The sequence below is a fragment of the Thalia democratica genome, chromosome 6, assembly GCF_965202585.1.
Source record: "Thalia democratica chromosome 6, ktThaDemo2.hap1.1, whole genome shotgun sequence".
Lineage (NCBI taxonomy): Eukaryota > Metazoa > Chordata > Thaliacea > Salpida > Salpidae > Thalia > Thalia democratica.
In genome coordinates this window covers 55,079,267-55,105,509 of record NC_139170.1, presented here as the reverse complement: position 1 = coordinate 55,105,509, position 26,243 = coordinate 55,079,267, and positions in this window count along the sequence as shown.

Below are 26,243 nucleotides of genomic sequence, written 5' to 3'. Positions count from 1 at the left end.
ACTTAAAACGTCGTGCAGTCTGGATTTTTCGATTACAAGGGTTTTCTATTTATTGTAAATACAAAAACTTATTTAATAAAAAGATTAAGCTTTCGAGGTAAAACGATACAGCTAATCTCTTAAATATACAGTAAAGTATATAACCCTTTTTTCAAAGTAGAATTTCTTAATTGATTACGATAATTATTTTAAATAGATGAAGCTCGCGAATAAAACTTATTTTTTGTACAGTGCGACTTGCGTGCAATTAAAAAAAAAATTGTCGTTGATTCATGAAAAATGTCGAGCCTTGTATTAGAATTAGATAGTTAGCATTTGTAGTAGCAGTCAAATTTAACTATCCGGATTTTAAAATACCAACATGTGGTGTTTAGGAAATAAATACTTTTATAAACTTGTTTTAGTTTATTTGCAATTTATAATGTTATAGTTAACAGAATTAACAGTTTCTAAAAAGCTGAAAATGAGAAACTTTTAAATTCGTTCAAATTATTGTATTTGATGTTTTATACACGTTCCTCAAAACAAAATAATATTTTTCTTCAATTTTAAAATGTTTTAATTTAACTAGGAAGCAAAACTCATATAAAACTTTACTTATAGATGTTTTACTTTTGTGAATAAACCTAATTAGATAATCAAAAAATTAAAACTTTAATTATTTTTTATACTTCGTAGAATGTTAGAAAGTAAAATTCTAATTATTGTTTATGGTTTGTAGAGTACTTAACAAATAAAAGTTTAATAGATTTTTAGGACTTTTTTTTGTCTATATAATCAAGTCATTGAAATTTTACTTATGTTTTAAAAACAACCGAACAGAGTATTTTACTTATACTTAATTTTAAAAGCAACGATTATTGTTTTAAGTTAAATGTCATATTTTTCATAACTCAAAACAGTAAATCGTTTTTTTTTTGAATTAAGTTTAATAACAAATTTTATCACTTATGACTTATACTAAACCATAAATGAACATAATTTTTAGAAACAATTGTTACTAACACAGTATTTTTAAGTACATGTTGGAGCAATTAAACTAAATTAGAAAATGTTATGTAACAAGTACATTAGTCACAGCTTAAATTAAAGAAAACAATTTTGCTCTGAAATTTTGTGAAACATTGTTTTTGATCTGTAAAAATGTTTTATGTATTTATTATCAATTCCGATATTAACTGACAATTCTTGCTTTTCATAGTTTTATTAGTTTTGTATGTCAAACTAACAAACTAATCAAAAAAAAACATATATGGATACATATAACAGCTAGATATAGAAATTGGGTATTTAGTATTAGTATGAAAATTAAAAACATCAACAAACAATTTAAATTTAACACAACTCTGATAACCAAAGTGGTTTGAAATTAATTTCGGTTGTCTTATTTAAATAATATCAACTGCACTTAGACTACCATATATCGTAGTAAATTAAACATTAAAAAATGGTTAAAAACTGTTCAAAATTTAACGTTAATTGTTTGCTTGTTTACTAATAAAGATACAAGCGGAACAAACTAATGGAACATATAATAATAAGTTATAACAGTACTCTATCTTTGTTAAACTAACACATGTTTCTGTGTATTAACAATGTAGTATACAGTATTTCTTAATCTTTAATAGCTCTGTTGAAGTATATTAAGGAGTTAACACTTAATTATTATTAAACTTAAATTAGTGAGTCACAATTGTTACAAAATAAAGTAATGTTTTAACTCAGATAGCCTTACAAATGCATCAGAAATAAATTATTCAAGCAAAAAACGAAAAAGAGTAATTAAATTTTTAAACTAAATTAAATAAATAGAAGATGAGAGCACTAATTAACTAAACAAGGATAACAAATAATAAAAATATTTCTGCTTATATAATTTTGAGTCATTTATTTACAATTATTAAAGTTATTTATTTTGTCACAGTTTTATCACACTTATGAGAATTTGTTAGAATATATGAGTGTTTCATGTTTTATATTTTAATGTTTTATGTTTAAATATGTAATAAGATTTCAATATATAAATTATATTATTAGTTTTAGAACATAATTTTTTTTTTTTAACATAAAGTCAAACGTTAAGCTTTTAATTAGTAAAGCAAAAATAAAAAAAAATATATTGAGATGTAGTCATGTTTTCGACGAAATTACAAGATTGTTAAGAATATAAGCAATGTAGTTTACTTCTGAAAAAACGATTTTTGTAATGGCTTCATGGAAAACAAACAGAAAAAGGGCTACAATAATACTTTCTAATTATTTTTTTTTAAACTTCTAAGTATTGTTTTTATTTTATTTTATTAAATATTTAACTAAAACGAAATTGTTAGAAAAGAGTTATGCAATTAAAGTTACATTCGGGGTAGTTTCAAACACCCGTAATACTTGATATTTTTAGTTTCATCAAGCACTTCTTCTGTCCACTTGTTTTCATCTACGTCGTAATATGCCACCACCGGCATTCCGTTCCCGTAAATCACAATTCTCCTTCCTACCAAAAAGGCCGCTTGCAAATTCATAAGATCGAACGTATTTGAAGGAGCTTTTAAAGAAACGAACTTGTTGCAAAAGCTGTCAAAAACCTCGCAAGAGCTTTGCAACTGTCCGATCACAAACAACTTGCTGTTCAAGGCGACCGACTTGTGGCTCGCACGCCTTTCAATCATATCCGGCATCTGTGACCATTCACCCGTAACGGGGTCGAGCGCTTCGACTGAGCCGAACAAGGTCATTTCCCCTGCCCCTCCGCTGACCACCAGTTTCTCTTCGAACACGGAGCACGCCATGTGCGCTTTCTCCCTCCTCATCTTATCAACCTCCCTCCACTCCTCACTTTTAACGTTGAACTCGAAGCAGAAGCGTTCAAAGCCTCCGCTTCCGTCTTGGCCCTCGATGACGAAAATGCTGTCGACGAACGAGCACGCTGAAAAATACAAGCGCCGTCGTCGCATTTTGGTCACCACCTTCCAGCTGTTTTCGGCGGGGCAATATTTTTCAATCGGCATCAACACGTTGTAGTCGCAGTCATAACCGCCTAGCACGTAGACCTCCCCTTTCAGCAGGACCGTTTCAAAAACTTCCCGTTTAACCGGCATTTCTGTGATGGTTTTGAAGTTTTTGAGACCATCAGACCGCATTACATTGCTGGTGATTAGATCAGAGTTAACGTCCATGCCCCCTAGAATTGTAATGTTATAATTGTTTTGATTGCAACACCTTCTAGTGTAAAATTTAGGTGGTCTGTTGCGGTGATTTGATTTTAAATCTATTAAATTTTTTTTTGAATATTCTGAAACCTCGGTTATACACAAAAATTTTTTTTAAGCTGCATTCGAAATGTGCGAATACCGAACAAGTGGTAGCAGATGTTCAAAATATTTGTTTCTGTTGTTAATTTTGTGTTTCACCCAGTCATTTGCAGCTGCTAGTACTTGAACTTCAGAATCAACGCTCAATTCTGAACTAGACAGAATTCTTTTCAACAGGACAAAATCAAGTTCTAAAAAGTTGTAACTTTCAGCAACAACGGTAAAACAACGATGTGTGTATTTATTAAACTCTTCTACCATACTCCTCAAACCGAAGTAAGTAGCCAACTGATAATATGTCGCTACACTTACAGCACTCATATTGTCTTTAATATGGTTGTACATAATTTTTTGTAGTTCTACACTATTCTCTCCAAATAAAAGCTTGTTAACTTCAAGAGTGCGAATGAGTATACCGTCGTATCTAGTGGTTTGGCCTGCTAATAAAATTGTAGTTTTGTAAAGTTAATAAGTTCCGCTATAGCTTAATTTCATTAATGATGATCCATCTAGTTAAAACTTTAAAAAAGTTTTAAATTCTATTTAAAAATGATAAAGTAATAAATGTTTCTATTGTTTCCTATTAACAAGAGACACGTTGGGTAAAGCATTGGAGTAATGCTCCACCTCAAATATTTAAAAGAGTTATTATATATTACGTAGAATTGTGAAAACTTTGGTAATTAAAACGTTGTTTATAGAGGGATTGGTTTATTTTTTAGTTACTAAGTTCGCTTAAACAATATAAAAATAAGGCTTTAAATTTTGTAATGTAAGGTTATCACTGCTACTAACAAAGACTAAGTTTGTTTTCCAAAAAAATTGTGAGATATCGTTTGCAACTTTATTTCGTTATAATTATGTCAATTAAATACTAACCTAAACCATTCAGCTCCATCAAAGTTTTGAATTCATTTCGTTTTATAGCATTTGCTTTACACAACTTTAGATAGCTCGAGTTTTTAGGATCAGGTAAGAGTTGTTCATGGTTCGCATTGTGTAATTGGATATCGTCAAGGTTTCTCAAAATAGTTTTAACCAAGTTAACCATATTTTCATGTTGTTTGCGGTGTTTATGTTCGTTTGTAATCATTATATTAGTGTATCTGTTAATTTTTTTAAGAAGTTAACATTTATTTTTTAGTTGGTAAGCTGTTTCAAAAAAATTCAAAAAATTTTTAAACATATACTTTCAAAATTAGATTGATATACTGTTGGTAAATTGAGTTTAGGTTGATCAGCTTGAACCAGGGGTTGGTAAACGGCGATTCGCAATTTAAAATGTGATCCGAAAGTTTATATATTTTTAAATGTATTGCGTAAAAAGTAAATGTGTCCCGCTGTAACCATATAGAGATCCTTAATTACTTTGTAATTTTTTGCTACTAGTCTTAACTATTTATTGAGTAATTAAAAAAGTATTAAAGTAATAATAAATGCCGCCTAAGATTGTTTTTTTACTATTCACATTAATTAAGAGATTATTTAAAAAAGAACTTAGAAAGATTCAAAGACTTGTAATACAAGGAATTTCACTTTAGAATGTATTGAAAGTTGAACTCAAATCATAACGAAAAATTTTATTTTAAACACAAATTTCTCAACTGAAATTAAAATTAAATACTTATTTTAACAAAAATACTTTTGAAAAATAAAAAATTGTTTAAATACACACTATACAACAAAAAATGTAAACAACAACTAAAAAAAATTTTTGGAACTACGTAATCACACCTAGAAATGTCGGCTTCAATGTTCGATTCGAACTTTTCTTTTCTCTTATTCTGATGGAAACATATAGCTATACATTGTAAATGAAACATTGCAATAGAGTTTCTAAATAGGATTGTTATCTATTGGATCTTGATGTTATACTTTTCTTAATCTAAACTCTAGTTAAGTTGCATCATAAATAAGTTTAAATTGCCCTACTCAACATTACTCGACATTTAAACCAATAAAACAGCAAATAAATATCGGAAAAAAGTAAAAGTTTACAATATTTTTACAACAAATTTTAATTTTAAAACAAAATTAAGCACATAGTTAAAATAAATAATAACAAAGTAACTTTTGCACAAAAGAGTAAAATAGAAAAAAAAAGTTTATTGAAATCTTGAATCTAGAACAAAAGAGCACGTTCCAAAGTTTGCAAGAGAGCACATTATAAAATTCTAAGACAATGACTAAAACAAATTTAAATGCGATAAATTTTAGAACATTTAGTTAAAAGTTTTATATATGGGGAAAGCTTCAGCAAAACGAGTATGGAAAAGCTATACAAATATTTTTGATGTAGTTAAAATTGAAGCGATGTTAACTAAATTAAATAATCCAAAACTATATGACAGAATAGGTTTGATTATTAAGAATTCTGGATATTAGTAAATCTTATTTGGTCTTTTGTCTTTAGTATAATAACTATCTTTTAAAACACAAGTCTGAAACAACATTAAGCATTTCAGGCAATAATTTTGATCGATATTAGTTATTTGCTAAAACTTAAAATCTTTACAAAAAACATTTATAGATAATTACTTTAAGATAAAACTTTAAAACTAAAATTATTTAGTGTTAAAAACTTTGTTATAAATAATTGTATGTAATTTTTCAAATTTCAATAGTCACTGTGGAAATATAACAGTTTTAGCGTTAGTATGATAGAAGTTATTCTAGAAACAGAAGTAGCATAAATTGTTTTTAAATAAAGCAGTTTTTAAATAAAATGTATAAATGTGATTATGTTTATTTCGTAGTCAATTAGTTGAAATAACATAGTTTACTTTTAATAAAGTATATAAATCAAAACATGAAAAACAAAGTATGTTAAATTTTTATTACGGAAATATCATAGTTAAAGATGCGTGGGAATTTATTTTAATATAATCAAAATTTTAGTTTCTGTTTAGTTTAAACAAATTAAAATTTTTTACAATTTTTTTTTTTGTTCATTACTAAAAAAGTGTATTTAAAATTAATTAATTAATTTAGTAAAGAACATTGTAAAAAATTTATTTCATTTAAAGATAATAATTATTCTTCATTTGTTTATATATATACTAGCACATTTATTTAAAAGCTTTAGAAAACTTTATTTTTTCAATCATTTCAATAAATATCAAGTTTTATTAGGAGAAAAACACAAAACTTTTATAAAAAATCTTCTTCAGCTGATTACAATAAAATATTTACAAAAAGAAAGCTCTAGCTATTTTTTTTACCATGTGCGTGTTTTGACTAGTTTGCCGTGCACCTCCTAATAAAAAAAAGAAAAAATAAGAACTAAAATAGTTCAGTAAGAACCTTGCTCGTTAAATTTTCAAACAAATAGTGTTTAATATACAAGAGTTAAAGATTAATAGAGTTTTAACATTTCCTTATGCACTGTCAGCTAAAACAGACAAAAACTAGTGATTAAATTGTACTGTCATAATAAATTTAAATTTTATAAGAGCCTTTTTTCAAAAATATCTTTTTTTTAATGGTAAGAATATTCATTTGAAACCGCTTAACTTATTTATAAATAATTGTTATGCATTGTTTATAAACTTGAAAATTAAAATTTACTTCAAAAAAGTTATATGTTTTACTAACCTTAGATACTCGTAAAAAAACAAATTTATGTCTTTTAAATGTTTAGTTAATTTAATTATAAAGGAACTGAATTTAATTATATGTGGGTTATACTCAGAAAGATGCTGTAGTCTTAAATTATCAAGTTTTAAAAACGGAATTAGATATTACTATTTCTATTTTCAAGTTTTTATTCAATTAATTCACTAAATACTGACCATGAAATTAGTATAATGGATAGTAAGCATTTTCATTGAAACCTTGATTAGACAAAAAAATTTATGTTAATTTTTATTGTTGTTTGCTCATTATTATTATTATTTTTTTTTTTTGCTACAAACATTAATTTTTTATAAATTGTTATAAATAAAAAAAATTAAAAAGTTAAATTATTTAAAACATCCAAACAAACAAATAAAACCTATATAAAAGAATATAAAGAAACTAAAATTCTAATCTTAACTTTTTTTAAAAACAATTGCCGCAGTTTTGACTATGATTACTATAATTAATGGTCAATACATAACAGAGTAAGTTATTAATCATAATGTCTGTATTAGCTAAAAAAATCAATAGTGTTTATCTTTTTCAAAATTTTTTTTTAACTAATTTTTTTATAATAATGTCAAAAGGAAGGGCCACTCCAAAAATGTTTATATCAGTTTTATATCAATTATAAATACTATAATGTAATAATGGACATAACCTCATTTTTGTAGCGTTATTTCAAAGCTAATTTATAAAATATTTATTAATACTAAGTTGTGCTAAACCTGTTGAAAAAGACGAGTGTAAGTTAGCTTAAATATTTTTTGTCTAAACTTTGTATCTGATTATTTTCCTTGTCTTAATAGCTAATTAAAAACTTTTTTTTTTTAATTTTAGAGAATGCTCCTTGTCTAAAAACTAGAAAAAAACCCATTGGATGAGGTTTTGTTTTTTGGAGGGGCCCCTTAGAAAAAAATGTTTTTTTTTTTAAATTGTCTTATATTATAAATTTTGTAAAATAAAAAAAACAATATTTTTTTTTTCTAATCTTCTTAATAATATGTGTTTAAACGACTACAGTTTTTTTTACCAACTGTCAATATTTTGTACAATTTGGCCTTAATTGGTTTTTTTTAAGTAATGTTATGAATTATGAACTCAAACTCATAAAATAAAAAAATTCATAAGAATATTCTATCAAGGCGAAATTGTGCAAAATATTGACAGTTAATACAAAAATAGCAGTTTATACACATATTATTAAGAAGATTAAAATAAATAAAAAAAAACTTTTTTTTTTTTACTAACTTCATAAAATAAAAGAAAATATGAAAAAAAAACATTTTTTTCTAAGGGGCCTCACTTAAAAACAAAACCCTATCCAATGGATGTTTTTCTAGTTTTTAGACAAAGTTCAAAAACAAAATATTATATTTTTTTTACTACTCAAACTCATTAAAAAAATTATAAAAAATCCCAACTTTTTCTAAGGGCCCACCCTAAAACAAGACCCAATCCAATGGTTTTTTTTTAAGTTTGTAGACAAAGGACTGTTCTCTAGAACAAAAAACAAATTTAATCAGCTATTAGGAAAAGGAAAATAGTTAGACTCAAAGTTTGGACATTTAAAAAAAATTTATTCAACCTAACTTCACACTCGTTTTAAAAAAGACTGTACATGCACCTTACATACTCAACATTCATTATTTAAAAATTTTACATAAAAGTACTAATAAAAACAGTAACTTATACAAAGTTTCTTATATACAAGGTTTTAAGTAAATAATCAAAGTTTTTTGATTGCTATTTTGCTTTTATTGGTTTAACATGCTTAACAAAACAAATTAAAACACACTTCTTGTATGATCAGTTATAACCTACAAGGAATGTGGGAAACTAAATTTTAATAATATAATAATAACTTATATGGTGATTATATATTTATAAACCACAATATAAGCAATAATTAATAAATAATAATATTTACCTAACTACTACTGATTTTAGATAATCTCAGGGCTACTATATTTAAAAATTAAACATGACATGAGTGAAATATTGTATTAAATAATCATTGCAAACACTAACAAATATAAAGAATCATGTAAAAATAAAACACTTTGTGCTTAAGAAATTAAATTAAATGTTATCAAAACTCTTAAACAAAATTAAATTCAAAAGGATTCTACTTTAAGAATTTTTGAACTAAACAATAAAAACTAACTGCTTAAACTTGAAATTATAAAAATGCTTATGGAAAAAAAAAACATTCTAAAATAAAAACTTGAAACAAAAAAAACCAAACAATATAAAATTCTATTCTGGAATCATATGTTTACTGCAGCAAGGTTGAGGAAAAACTAATTCACCACTCTCTGTTGCTGGCTTATATTGCTCTGTTCTTAATTTAACTTAACATTACAACAGGAGCATTTTCTCTCCTCTTTACTTTCTTCTTATCTAAATTCTATTTGTATTACGTTAGTATTAGAATGCGTATTATTCTAGAACTTTCTTTTAAAGACAACAATCAAAGTTTTATATCTCGTCACATAACTAAAAGATTAGTATATACAATAAAATTTAAACAATTTTTTTTTAAAACTTAACTTATAGAATTTTAAGTATTTTGTTATTGTTTAGTTGACTCTATAAGTAATAATAAACAAAATTAATCAAAATGAACTATTTCAGATAAAAATAACAATAAATAGGTGATTATTAAAGGTGTCTGAGATACTTTTAAAATATAAATACTTTATTAACCTACCTTACAAGTTTTAAATTATATAAATAAGTTTATTTAAAGAACTAGTTTAAATTATTACAAATATAAAGACTAATAACTTTTAAACAAAGTTTCCTTTTCTTATTTTAATAATTTATCTTGAAGAAAACTAAAAATAAACGCTCGAATTAACTTGATTTGCTTTTTTACAAGTCAGTTACTCACTTACTTTATTAATTAACAAACCCGAATAACTAATTAAAATTATATTTGAAATAACATAACAATACATTTTTAATTTTTTTTTTTAATTTTTTTTTTCTTTATTTGAAATAAATTCAAATTAAAACATTGAGTATTGACTTATTAAAATAACTAGTAAAGTATAATCATTTAAAATATATTAAATATATTTTAAAAAATTGGATTCACTAAGCTCAGCTCAACATTTAGAATACAAGTGCTAAACTGAAATCGATAGTTGTATAAGCATTAATATTTAAATAATGAATATTCATAACACTTGCGTTCATAGTTAGTTTTTATAAAGTTTAAAAATCTTTTAATCTATTGTTCTCATTTACTTTTATTGTTAGACAATTAAGTTAATAAACTTTGAATCAATTTTAATTAGTCTTTAAACTAAATCCTAACTTTCACATTATAAGTGTAAACAAACGGAAATAAGACATTCAACAAAAATTTAAATTTAAACTTCTAAACATCATTTTAATTTAACTACAGTTCTATGCTTCTTTAATTAATATTAAAATAACATTTTAGTTTAGTAGTTATTTTTAAAAGTTCTTCGAATTCACTGCTTTACCAATTTTTTAACTAAATATAAATAGAAAGAACCTTTACAAAAATTAAAACTGAATAAAAAATTAAAAAACTAAATTATTGTAGTTACTTATTGTACACTGCAATATAGTGTTCATAGTGTAAAATTAAGTTTTGTATTAAATGTTAAGCTATAAAAACTTTTATATAACAACTAACGTTTTTTTTGAAGTATACAAAATGTTTAAATGAAATACAATCTTTATAGCTAAATTATAACTAGGATTGAAGACTCGACATATTAAAAAGTTTAAATGTTTAAAACTATTTAATACTAATTTTTTATACTTTTCTAAAAGTAAAAAACCATACTGTCAAAAATTATAAATAATCTGAGATTAACTTAAACTTTAACAAAAAAAAATTAAACCTTAGGTTAAATTAACAACATTCAAAACTAATATTTTTATTTGACAATTATAAAAAATATCTTAATTTAATCAACAACCTATAGTTTCTTATAAAAAGTGCTCAAACTTGCCTTAAATTGTTTAAATTAAACTGATTTTTTTGACTACCTTTATATAGCTTCAATCTTTAGCAACTCTGTTTTACAATTTCACAAATACCTGTTAAGACACAAGAGCTAAAAATGTTATATATGAAACAATTGTTATCTTAGTTTTATTTAAAGAACATTAAAAGAATTAACACTAAGCAAAAAAAAAGTATACGAAGAATTAAAAAAATGTTTACTGCATAAACAAAACAGAATAAGTATATTAAGTTAAAACTCAGTACCTAGAATAGTTAAATTATTTGATTGGGTTTATGAAGTATAAAATTTTTAAAGCAATCTTAGTTAAAATTTTTTATTAGCTTTGTGCTCTAAAAATCAATGAAGCTTATACTTTTTATTAAGAATATTTTTGCAATAAGAAATCAAATACAAAACAAAACTAAAATATTCAACAGTAAAAAAAAATTCTTGAAAAGAATTTTTAGTTGAACTACAGTTTTATCTAAACAACAATAGACATTTATAAGTTAAAAATGTTTACCAAATTGTATTTAAAACAAGTTAAAATTTTATACACATATTTTTGTTAATTTTAAATTTTAGAATATTTTCAATTTAAAAAGTACTAATAAAGGCCACCTTAATAAAAAATTCAATATTTAAATAACTTAAAACTTTAAATTTATAAAAAATTTTATTATAAAACTAATACCTATATAACTAATCAAATTAGAAATGAAGCTTGTTGTACATTAAAGTAGTTGTGTTATTATTGAAATAATTTATTGAAATTAAGATACATATTTAAAATATAATTTTTGTGCTATCTTTTTACATGCCATATATAGTTTATAGTTTTAAATTGTTAGTTATTTAACTTAAAACAAACTTCAACAAAAGCAATAAATAAATAAAGCTACAATGAGTATATAATCAAAAAAAATATTAAAAGAAAGAAAAACTTTGTATTAAAAGGTTTTGATTAAATAAGAATTTCGATAAAGTTATCAATTTTATTTCTTAAAACTTGTAAATGTTTTAAATAAATTTTGCATATATCTATAAATTCGGGTAGTTTTAAGAAATGCACGAGTGGACACTTTTTTATTTTTACTATATTTTTATTTTTAATATTGTCCCTACCCCTTATTACCCCTATTTGATAACTTTTATTTTTTACGTTAATACTTTTTTTTTCTGTTATTTTTTTATCTTTGTGTTATTTTATTTTTTCTAGAATGTTGTTATTACTTTTAACCAGGGACGTAACTAGCTCTAAAAAGTTACGAATCTGCAAAAAAAAAAAAAAGAATAATGTGTGATGGCGTCATAACGTGATAGAGTAGTTTTAACCACTTTTAATTTAAAATGAAAGTGTGCGATTTTGTTAAAAGTTTAAAAATAAATAGAATGCTGGAGTATAATGAATAACTGAATACAAGGCAAGTTGTATTGCTCTTGACCCCTATAATTCTTTATGTGTTGAAACTTTTATGAGCCTATAAAACCTTTCATTTAAAATAAAATATTGACTAAAAATTTACTTTAATAGTATTACTGATAGGCCTAAAATATATAACTTTGAAAACGGTTTCCCCACTTAAGAAAATATTTGCAAAAATTGTTGCTTTTATTAAAATAAAAATCATAAATTTTAGGAGTTGAATAAAAACAAAAAGGATATAAAATAAAAAAGTTCTCAACATTAGATAATAATCAGATGTACAATTACTTTATTTTGTCAAAAATAATTCATAAAGAAAGGAAGAGTACACGTCTTTGTAAATGTTATTGCTAGCTTTGGTAGCATAAAGATTTAAGCTGTAAAAAAAGAATAAAATATTTTCTTATTAAAAAAAAAATTTGTTAAATGAAAGCTGTAAAAAAGAATCAAACTTATTTTTACAAAACAAACTTGTTAAATAAAACAACTTGGTTAAATAACAACAAACCTTGAATGTTAAACATTAATATTTTTCAGATGCAATGTGAAACATATAAATAAATTCAAACATGAAGATATTTAAACGTAAAATATATTAGTTTTTTTTTTCAAATTTGTTATGAATTTATAATACAACTATACACTTGTTAAAATAAATAATACTAACTTACTCTTTTTAATCTCAGATTGAAAAAGTAATATAAAACTTATTTAAAAACTTTTTATCATTTATCAATCATAGATTAAAGAATTAAGCTGATATATTTTTTAAATTTAGTAAACCACTCTAAAGTTTATAAACTTATTTTAAAACAACAGATACAATCGATATTCTTAATACATTTAAAGAAAATACAAAATACAAAAATCTTCATATTGTAAACAACAATGCTTGTAGAAAAATAAAATTTACAGTAATATTTAAAAATAATTTGAAACAAACTTTATTTTTTATATAGTTGTCTTAAAAAATCATTTAAAGATCTTTTTTTGAAGTACTTATCTTGAACTCATTGTAACAAACTGAACTTCAGATTGATTGAATTTGTTAATAGCTTTGAATGTCAATGGTATCAAGTGGGTTATTTTACTTTCAAATGATATTTGCTTAATTTTAACCTGAGAAAACTTAACTTTTAAACTTAGTTTTGAAAATCTGTAAAACAACTATTTTTTTTTTAATTCCACTCATAGTTGCTAAATTTACAGTAGTATGACAAATAAAACTCAAAAACTATTTTAAAAATATAAATCTAACCAGAAAATACAAATGTACTAATTTAATTCTTTGTAATTTTGTAAACTACTTAAAAATTGTTAATATAAAGATGAAATAAAACAGAGATAATGAAAAACCTTTGAAAGTTTGGAATAAAAACAAAATCTCTGAAAAAATTTTCATATAATAAAACAATATGTATAGAAAACAAATAATATAACAATACAAGTAAAATAGGTATTAACAATAGCTCTACCCTATGACCAACAACAATTCCGAATTTTATTTTTGAATTTTTCTTCTTATTTTTTGAAATAAGACTAACTTTTTAAATTTATCTTTTTTTTTACAAAATTTGTTATAAAATAAAGTTTATTAAAACTAGCTAGCAAAATCTCATTTAATTCTAGAAAAACATCTGTTATGACATTATTAACAAACCTAAAATGTCCTTTTTTTTTCATAGATAAAAAATAAACTATACTGAGTCATCCTGAGTTCAAGAATCAAACTCTAAATATCCTAGAGTTATCCAGAATTCTTTGAGTAAGTGGCTACAATGTACAATTTAAATCTTATAGCTTTGCTAACCAATGCAATTAAAACTTTAACTAAGGTAAGCATTTATAGAATTTTTAAAACCAGTTTTAAATAAAAAATAAAGTTCTAAAATATAATAAAAAAATTATAATTTTTTTAAATTAATCTTAAAAAATAAAAACTTTAAGTTACTAAGCATTTATAAAATCTTTAAAAAAAGTTTTAATTAGAAAATAAAGTTTTAAAATATAAATAAAAATAATTTGTCTATAACAATCTTTAATAAATTTTTATATTATTGATTTTTTCAATTTTTCTTCATGTTGCAAGCTATTTCCCTTATTGTGTTTTTTTTTTTTTTGATTTAATAGATTCTAATTTTCTTGATAAAACTTCAGTAAATGAGATTATTATCACTATTTCAAAAGTTTTTCATTTTTGTATATTTGTCAACAACAGGGATTTAATTTTAAAACATTCAACTCAGAGAGTCAATTTGATTTAAAACAAAAGTTAATTCTTCATGTTATTTTACTTAGAGGTTTATCTATTCTAATATTTATCTTTTCATATATCTTCTATCTGTGTTTGCTCTTTTGTAAGACAAAAAAAAATATAAATAACAAAAAATTTTAAGTTCTTTTTGACTCACCACAAACATTTCAATAGTACAAGATCCTCTCTCACACTTACTTTTTTTTATTCTTTCACATAATTTAAACCAAATCTACAGCCTTGAAATGGAATTTATACAGTAGTTTGCTATTTGATAATAGATTTTTATACCAAGTTACTTGTATACAATTTAGTTGTATTCAATTTGTTCAATATTTACGACACTAAAAATGCTAGAGAGTACGTAAAAATAAAATTGTTTTTCAGGAGTGCAAAACTAAGTATAAACGAATACTTGAAGCTAAGAAACAAGATCTTAAAAGCTGAATAATCGTAAGAAAAGCGAGTCTTTTCGCAAAAATTTTTACGTTTCTGTAGAATTGCAGAAACGTACTAAGCTACGAGCCTGCTTTTAACCTTAAACCTTGGTCAATAATTTTTGTTCAATTTTTTACTTTTATTATATTATTTTCTATTTTTACATAAAAGAAACATTTTATAATCTTTTTAAAAGTTTCATTTTATTCAAATTTTTTTTACGCTTGAGTAAAATTGACCATTTGTGCAAAAGTAGCAATTATTTTATTTTCAGTAGGAAAAACAAAAATACTTAAGCTGTTTCGTTATATTATATGTAGGTTATTGAAATTTTTACATCTGAAAATGAAACTGAAAATCTAAACTTTTAAGTTTTACTCAGGTTTTTCAATAAAAATATATTTTTGAACTATTTAAGCCTACAATTCTTTGGTTTAAGAGAATTTTTATTAGAATAAAAATTAAGCTGGTTTGTAATAGTACTTCTAGGTTATAATCAGTATTGCTACAAAATTTATAATTAAAAAAAATAAACATTGAAGTTTTACTTCATTTTTTAATAAACAGAAAAAAAGTATTTGAATTTAACAAGTCTATCCAACCATTTACGTTTTATCGATATCGTTTTCTTACAATAAAGCTCTAACGAAAAGTTAATTTGGTGTGAATTTAAACTAAAAATGGTCCAATTTGAAGAAACTTTCAATGTAAAGGTATAAAATTAATTATTACAAGTTTATACATTAACCTTTTTTCATTTTCTTAATTCTGCAATACTAGTGTTTGTAATTCTGATAACATAAGTTTCGTTAAAAAGTTTTAATTTTTTTTGTTTTTATAAATAGTATTTTTAGGTAGTGAATAAAAATAAATTTAATACTTAAATAAGATACAGTAAGATACTTAAATAAATTTATAATGCTAACTTCGTTATAAGACTCTGAAAATTGTTCTTAAATTTTCAAAACAAAACTTGGACCACATAAATGCTTTTGGTATGCACATCTTTATTAAAATAAGAAGATAATTGTTGATGACCTCAAAAAAAAATATTTATGTTTTTTAGACTTTTTTCATACTAATGTAAAATTTTTTAGAATTTATTTTACAACGAAAGTAAAATATTATAACTTTTTTAGATGATAAAAATCAGTTTGACTGCTCTGTCTCATCTATCAATGTACATTTTAAATGAATTAAATTTTTAGTTTAAAATTATTTTACTAGTTTTATGCTCCTCAAAGCATTTACTACTAGTTCAACTGTATATTACCTATAAATTAAAAAAGATTGTATTATATAAACTTTTGATAAGTGTCAAATTTTCACCAGCGGACAAAATTGAAGGAGGGGACTAAATTAAACCAATATACTTTTGTACAAAGATATTTTTGTTCGAGCAGACAGTTTTGCACGAAGACATTATTGTACAGGTTTAAATTTTTGTTTAAGTTAAGTGTTTTATTGTCTTTTTAAATTTAGGTTTTTTACCAATTTATTTTATTTGTTTATTTTATTTTATTTTCACTATTACCTCTATACCTTACTCTCGGGTGCAAAGTTATTTATTTATTTTTTTTTTTTGCTATACTTGTTACCTCTAACTATTACTTTCGGTCAGTCGCTTTCTATTCTTTTTTTAATTAGTTTATTGTTTTTTCTGCTTTTTTTCTACTCTCGTGTAAAAATTACCCTCCGCTTAAATTTTTAACTCGTGCAAAATTGATTCTTGGTGAAAAATTGACTTCGCTGTATTTTGTCTGTGTGCAATTTTGAACCGTTTCCATAAGTTTTTGATATAATTTATGCCAGTTTAACTTTTATTAATGAAGTAAAAGTTTTTCTTATTAATTAAAAACTAAAAAAGATCCTTTTTAGTCACTGGTGATCACTTTATTTCTAATTATTGCTCATACTGGCAAATTTATAATTGCTTAAAGGAAAAGTATGGTTTAACTTAATCAGATCAATTTATTACAGAAAAAAGTTATAGTGTGTTCTTTTAATTTTTTTGCAACTTTTTTTGTTCTAAATAGAACAGTTTTATATTACTAATAGTCTTAAAAACTTTAAAATATTAAAAAAACTAAATAGTTTGTTTATATTTATACTTAGTTTTAAACTACAATGATATTTTAACAAAAAAAATTGAGTTGTTTGTTTAAATAATCTTTAAATTTTAATTCATTTTAAGTTAAACCTTACTTTCAATTCTACAGGTTTATTAATTTGGTGTGAATTTAAACTAAAAATGGTACAATTTGAAGAAACTTTCAATGTAAAGGTATAAAATTAATTTTTATAGTTTATGTATTGTTAAATATTTTTTTTTAATTTATCTTAAACTGAGACTCTTTAAAATAATTAAAGTCTAATAATAAATATGTTAACTGTTTCAGTTATGAACTATAATAATATAAAATTATTTAAAGACTTGGTTTTCCTAAAATTAATACGTAAACTAAGTAAGATAATAATCACAACTGTAAATTTTGGTAAATACTGTTCTACTCTAAAGTGTAGTGTGGTTTCTCCTTCAATCTTTTCAAATTGCTTGTTACAAATATCACTGTTTTATTCATTACAAAGATTTATTTTGCAATATACGAATTAACTTGTAATAACTTTTCAATATTTTATAGCAAAGTAATGACTTTAAAACATTTCTTACCTATGTTTATTAATTTCAGTCAAGGAAAAATAGCAGATCTGAAAAAAATGCTATATCCTTCAATTGCTTTTCTATATCCAAAAGGATTAGCCTGATGATAGAATTAAATAAGGTTTTGTTTATTTACACTCGCTAAAAACTTATTGACAACAATCAAATGTATGTTTAAGCAACATTAACAGTTTTCTTTCAATAATAAAGCACATTATAGTATAGTATTTAAATGATAAAAAATAATTTTTTTGCTTTAAGATAACAAAACGTTTAACAATTTCAACGTATAGAGAAAGACCTATATGAAAGTAATTAAAATACCAATAAAAATAGATAACTTGTTAAAATGGTCAATTAAATTTAGTAGTAAAAGTAGTTAGTAATTTTTTAACATTTAGAAAAGAAAAACGAAGATAAATGTGGCAGACAATTTCAATCTTTATGTTTCTACAAGCTCTGACTTAGAAGAAAATGCAAAAAGTTCTATGATTAAAGGACAAGTAAGTGAAATATAAAATAAATATTTAAATTTATATTAAAACATAGTAAAAACGTTAAAGTTTATGATTGTTCAAATTATAACATACGCAGAATAAGACTGCTAAAAAATTTAAAGAATAAAACGTAATTTACTTATAGAGAATAGATTTTAAATACCAAGCTAAAAATATTTACGTCATAAAAATTTAAATATCCGTTAGAATTAATTAGAGTTACAGTTAATCAACTAGAGTTAAGTTATACTTTTCCAAATTAAGTTTAATTTTTAAGACTAAGAAGTTTTAAGTTTCAAAAGTCCCGTTGTTTACATGTTTTCGGCTCGCGAGTTCTAATGAACAATGATTTCGTATTAAGAGATGTTAAGAGTTTCTCGCTTTGGATAGAACTTTAAATCCAGTAGTTTTCAGCTTAATTAGGGTTATTTAGGATGTTCATGGACGGATGATGGTTCACCTTTTGGCTTAACGTCGTCATTTGAATTAATATTTTTTAATTTTTTGTGAAATAGAAACGATGAGATGTTCGACCTACGTAGTCTTTTCCGCAATGAAATTTAAATTATTTAAACCACGGTAGGTGTGGCATCTTTCACCATTCAGACTTAAAGTGTTACACTCAACATGTTAATAGCTATTTTATAAAACACTTAACTTTAATTTAATTAAATCTTTTATATTGATAAGCATAAACTATTTTGATTATTCTAAGTCAATAAATTGTAAAGTGTTCATCGATTAACAGGTTAAGAGAGTTGAAGGCAACTTGAAAGAACACAAATTCAATATGATTGAAATATACAGTAACGATGGTTTCCTTCTAAATCTTTCTTCTAAAGAAATATTGTTTGAAAATTTTAAACTCGATTGTATTGTATGGTTTAAAATTATTATGTTGAGTTGAAATATTTATCAGACTTAATTGATTGATGCTTATGTAAGCAATAAATAAGAAGTAATTTATTCTGTTTGTTGTTTATAATAAGTTAAAATTATTATATGTACATTTAAGTTTATAATGGCAGGGAAACAAAGTAAAACGTTTAAAGTTAAATTTATTTTAGTTATAAGAGTTAGGTTCATCTTTTTTTTTTTAAACAGTTATTTTTACTTAAACAGCTTAATAATTTTAGTTTAACAATTGTTTTATTCTTTAGAAAATTTACTTTTAGCTAAAGTGCTAATTTTTAGTTACTAGTTTACTTTAAATATTAAAATTCTAATGTAAAATAATTAAACTTAACATATTATAATTAGTGATATGTTGGTCCAGTTTTAAAGATAGGCTTTAAAAAGTTTATCGTTTGATTGCAAAAAAAAACTACGAACAAATTTAAGTACTTTTTTTCATAACAATATAGGGGTTCTATTCTGTTTTTAGAAATGGTGCAAAACTTTTGTTGTATTAACCTTTAAGTTTTGCATGTAAGCATGTGTATGATGCTATAATACTTGTGATGTATTTGGAAGCGTAAAAAATAGTTCGCCAAAACACCAATAACTGATTGCTCTTTTTTCTTTTTATGGTTTATTAAGCCTATATTTATTTGTCAAACCAAGTTTAATTTTTATTTAATACAAAATAGTATATAATAAGGAAAAGGTTATTTTATAGACATGAAAAAGTGCTACAAGCTTTTTAATTCATAGTTTTGTGTATAAAAGTCTGGTAGAAATTTTTGGTATGTTTAAACACTTATAAAAACGTTTATAACAATTAAAATTTAGAGCGCGTTGTACTTTTTACAATTTTCTAACAGTGCTTCATTTAGCATATTCAATTTTCTCTTAACAAGCTCGACTCATGTAAGGTTAACTTTTAACTGCTGCACAAATGTTGTTAGTTTTTTTCATTTTTTGCTAAATAAATGTTATTATACAGTTCACACTTGTTTGAATATCTAATGAATTTAAATTTTAATTATGTTCAACGACAAATTTTTATTATAAAAGTGCATCTTTAGAAAGCTGTTAGCAGAAAATGTTTTTAAAACTATTTAATTATTTTTATTAATTATAAGTTACTAAAAAGTTTTAAAATGTGTTTGTAATAGGCATATAATAACTTGTATACCCTATTGTAAGTAAAATATTAACTGTTATTCTAAACAGCCTAAAGTTTAAAGGAAAATCTAGTATCATTTTGCAATTTAAAGTCATTAAAGTTACATAAAAACATAATTAACATTTTTAAGTTATCACATTTAAATAAGTATTTTTTTTCTAAACATAACCTTGTTAAAAGCTTCTTACTTAAAAAAACAATCTAAAATATGATTAAATAGAATTAATTTTTAATTAAGTTAATATAAGTATATATTTTAATCAAATTTTTACAGAATTAAATGACATCTAAAATTAATTACTAGATTTTTATGTTAAGTTGCTCGTTAAGAATTAATAACTATAAACTTTAAAGTCACTTAAAAAAAATATGAAAATAAGTATTTTTCCAAAAGGAAAAAAATGTTCTTCATTTCTATAAATTAGCAAATGTAGTTAGCTACTTTAAAATTTTCTCATATTTAGAATTTTAATACATACATGTATTAAAACTATATTTATTTTAATTCAACAAGTTTCTTTTATTCAAACGTTATTTAATTTAGGTAAGTAAATTATATGCCAAGTGCCGAACGAAGGTCAAAACGAGAATTTGCGAAAATTGCTAAGTTAAATGTGAACTTGCAAATGATAGTTGAACTAAACAAACGGAAAAGTAAAAAGTAAGTAACTTTGAAATATTAGTTTTTTATCTAAAAAAGTATTTACAGCGTTTTAAAAATTGTAAAAAGTTGAATAATCTTATATGAAAATTAAAATCACATATATAATAATTCAAACTACTTCGACTTGAACTTTTTAAAGAGTTATAGATAAGCACTTTGACAACAGAAACAATAAGCAAATCAAATGATGTTTCGAACATCAAACAAATATGCAATTCAGAATTATAAGTTAATTTTCAACGAAAAATGAGTTACTTATATAAAGGAAAGCAATGTACGTTAAGTAAAGAAAATTTTTTGTTTATTTGTATGTTTTTATTATACCCTATACTTTAGCTACATTCATAGAATTAGTAAAATTTTTTTATTAATAATACATTTTGTTTTTGTTTATTTCATTTTCTAAAATTTATCTGTAATGACAGTGCAAAATTTCTTGCATTGTCATTGTTTTGGAGATTTAGATACGCTTAATTGCACGAGCCAATGAGAATCATCTAATGCAATGTTCCAAACTAAATACTGATGCAACTGGCCGTCAAGGCGTGATAGGCATTTTCATGTGAGCAGAGTTTTTGGTGTGCAGCTCGAAGCAAGAATAGATATCTTAAACTTTTTGTGAATGCTTATTGTAAGTATTGTTTTGTTTTAAAAAAAGAATATTTTAACTGGTATACAATCGTTATAATATTTAAGCCAGGATTATATTTTAATAGTTTGTTAAACTTTTTAAAGTTTATTGTTTACTATATTTAATTTTAAGTTTTTTATGTACTTTATGAGATAAAAAGACAACTATTCTTCTGACAGTGCACAAATTAATTTATAGCTACCTTATTTTACATACCTATTGAAACAAATATAAAACTGCTTAAAGATAAAATATTTATAGGTATCTATTGTATGTAGTTTACGTATGTCGCTCTAAAGTCTAAAGTTTTATAACTTAAATTTCGTGTAATTTGACATTCATTATTATTAAGATTTATTTTATATATTTTCGACAGGACGTTTAAACATTAGCAAGTGTAAATGCTATAATACAACTAAGGTAAGAGTATGAAAATAAAAAATACTTCTATTAACAATAAACGAAACTGAAAAAAGTTTTGGACAGAGTTATAAATTCTTATAAATATAATTTCTTAGTATTAACTAGTAATAATTAACTGAATCAACACACTTATTTTATAACTGTTTAATTGATTCCTAATAAATTAATAAAAATAGGTAAACAAGGTGTATTGGATAAAACTTAGTTGAAAACATATTTTATAAAACATTAACTAAGTACACTAACTAGAATGTTTTAAAAAACTTGACAATTAAATCACTTGAATCTTTAAAAATATTACAAATAAATACATATTATAAGTTTCTAACTATTAAGTATATTTTTTGCATATTTCATACTAGTTACTGAGATTTAAAAGTAGGTTTAACCAAAAACTAAGCAATTTTTAAAACTTTTTAATATAACTTTTTATGACGTTTCTGTTAGTCTTAGGTAAAACATTAATCATTTTACTTTTCATATCAAAACAACAGTTGTAAAAGAATAAAGTATTATCATTAAATTTATTTTCTCCACTTTGATGAAGCTTCACTGGTTTATTCAATAACTGCTTGTATCCGATTGAAGCTGTTAAAATTTTCTTTCTTTCCGTTTGCTTATTTTTTGCTTGAGCTCTTCCGAATTTTCTGTATTAATGTTCATTATAACATTAAATACATTTTTAGTAATACTATGTCTAGTGACAATGTAAGTTTTTCACTGTATTTAAGTTTTCAATCAATTTAACACAAAATGTTAGTCTATTTTCAATAATTTAATTTAACTAAGTATGTAGTTTGACATCACACGCAAAAGTAGTTATTTAAAACCTTGGCAATAGGTACGCAGCCATTAAAAAAAAATATTAAGTGGCATTAATAAAACTCACGACAGCCACTGTTGGTAATCAGAGAAAACGAAACATTTATCTTGTACATCTGCTACTTGGATGCATTCTGCATTTAACGAAAAATATAGTTCGTACTTTCTGCTGTCTTCAAACATTTTACAATGTTTTTGTTGTCTTTTGAACAATTGTTTATTTTCACTTGATTTTGTCTGTGAGGCTTTTAACAGCTTTTCGCTCGGATTAAAAGGGTCATAAACAGTTTTCTGAAACCCTTTGGAAGTTGGTCTTTTCTGTAAGTCATACATTTCTTTTTTGATTATGCTATATGCATTTAGTTGATATATATCAGTTTCTAAAGCTACAAAAAACTCTTATTTATACGTTTGATAAACGTATTGTAGCTTTATTGTTAACTTAAAAGTTGCAAGGCATTCTCCTATTTAAAAGACAAGTTGTGCACTAACCTATAAAATCTAAACAACGATAAACGAATACTATTTTGTTCATCTATCCAAATAGATATAACTTTTCCGACGTTTACGGTTTCGTCATTATTAGTTCTGAACATCACACAATCGTTTACTTTTACTATTGTGACGTCATCAACATTGTATGTATTGTTTCGCTCGATAGCAGGATAACACTGTCGTTGCTAGTACAACTTCTCAGCCTTAAAACACGAAAAAAATCACTCACTAACTTTTATTATACTGTTTTGTATGTTTTTAAATTAAGAACTCAACATTAATTTATATAGAAAATTTTTTTACCGAAACAAAGACATATTGACTGTAAGCTTTTCCTACAGTTTTCCAGTTATTCCTTCTTTTTCCTTCCAACACAGCCTACTTTTTATTTATAGACATTGTTTGTTTGTTTAAAAGTCCTTTTTTTATAGATGATTTCTGTCAAAAAATTGTTTTAGTTTCGAAAATATAACTAAAAAAGCTACACCGTTATAGAATTTATTTTTATACAACATTTTAAGGTATTCTCCTAAATTAAAACAAAAGTTTTTTAAGGTTGTTTTTGTAAGAATATACAATAAACATTGTTTAGGATAATTTAACTTATGTTTTAGATAAGATTTAAACTGGCTAAAGTTATCTAATCATATTCTTTTTAAGGTATACTTAAGCTGATTTTTTACAACAAAATTAATTTATGTTCTATTTGTTAAGAATATAAAAACAGAATTTAAGAAAAATGTTTTAGTTTATATAGTGATTGATTTTGTTTTGAATAACTCAATAACAACCTATTCGTGACACTAAAAAAAACATTCAAGATAACTTTTTCAACTTACATTGAAAAAATAGCAAGTTTAGTCAACTTTTCAAAAGCTTTATTGTTTTAATCTAGCATTTATAAATTTTTGTATTTTTATGAACTTAAAATTTGTAAGCTAAATCTAAACGTACAGTTAAAAACTTATTTTTTAATCTCAAATAAAAACTTATTCATAACTCAATGAAATAAAAGTTTATGGTATGCTGAGCTACTTATTAAAAAAAACAGTAAGTAAGATCTTATATTATTACTACCTCATTTACCAATTTTTTATTTTCAATATCAGATTCTTTCAGTTTATCTGTTTTCAATTTTGTCGAATTTTTCAATTTGTTGTTTTCTGTTTTAACAATGTATTACAAACTGAAATTTTGTTTACTTAATTATTTATTTATTATAGTTAGTAATATAAATAAACATTTAAATATGGTTTTAAAGAGTTGCTAAACAAAATAATAGTTTTACTTTAATATTTAATAAAAATTATACTACAAACAAAAACATAAGTTGGACTTTATATTAAATTGGAAACTTTTTAATCAATATTTTAAGTTGATCAATAGTATACTTTATAAATTAAGCATTGCAACTAGTATTTGTCTAACAATGTTTTTGAATAAACAATTTTTTATAATATTATCGTTAGTAAATAAACCAAATCATTTCCTTAAAAATTACTCTTTAACTTTTTATTTACATTATTGACTATTAATTATAAAGTGCAAGAAAACATAAGTTATGTCGTTTTAACAAGCAATTTTATAGAAGTAACCATCTAAAATGTGATAGTTCTGTAAAGATAAAATTACCTTAGAAAACTTACAAACTTCATTAGAGTTACCAGTTATTCGTAACTATTTTAATCTGAATAAATATTTACAAATCTACATGTACAAAACTATTTTCTTGTAATTACATGCTGACTTGTTATCGTTTTCTGAAACCAACGTTTTCTTATTTGCAGTAAAGTCTTGTGTAGAACGTTTCATTGGAGAAGAAGCTAGAAACTTTCTTTTTTGTACATAATTTGAATTCCTGAAAGCTTGTTGACTTATTTTAATTGCTTGCTCATCGGTTAAAACATTCTTACATTTGCTCTTTTCTTTTGACTTTAACAATCTTTTCAAAGGTCTATAAGAAATTACATTCTTACAATAACTATATCCGCTACTTGTCTATTAATAATGATGTTTATAAGTTTGATTTAAAACAAATTAAAATATCGTTGTAATATAACAATTAATTAAAAAGAGTAATTTAACTGCTGTGAAAATAAGTTTGTTGAGTTTTTGTAAAATCTATTAAGAGACGTGAAAAGTAAGAAGCAACTAACTTCTTTATTTCTAGTCCGTACACATCTTGAATAATGAAGCTGTTGATTAGAGATGCACTTTTCAAAGCATCGCGATTGGATCTTCGTTTATTGGAGAAGTAGCAACAATCTGTCTTGTACTTGAAGAATTTGTTTTTTTGGTATTTTCACAAACTTCTTGCTTGTTATTTGAGACAGCTTTGTTTTTAATCTTGGTTTTCGGTTTTACATGGGTCTTCGAAACCCTTTAAAAAAAAGTAGTCATTTTAAACGTTGTTATAATACCACAAAGTAGTTTTAAACTAATTCATAATTTATTGAATATTGATAAACTTTAATTAGATAAAAAGTATTGTTATATAACTTTTCCAGCTTATTTAGTTTAAAAGTTTATCTTGTTAAAACTAATAGCTATTTTACTGCAATAACTACTAAATAACTAGAAAAATTTAAACAGTTGGCTAACTTTTGTCTTTTTGTTTCAAAAAGCTCATCTTGTATAACCATACTCGTTTTTATTTTGGCATTTCTTGAAGCTTCGCGTTTAGGTCTGCATTGGTTTTCTTTTATGCTTGTTGAAGAATTTTTACTGTTTGTAAATTCACCGTTCAGACTACCAGTATCTTGTTATTTGAATCAGATTTGCTTTTAGTTATGAGTTTCGCTTTTATGGTGTCTTCAAAAGTCTGATGAAAAATTGTTTTGTTTTTAATAATATGCTACTGCAACAAACTGTTTAAACTTACTAATAAAAAATGACATGATTGAAGAATGTGCAATCAGATAAACACGTTAAGTTATTTTATAACT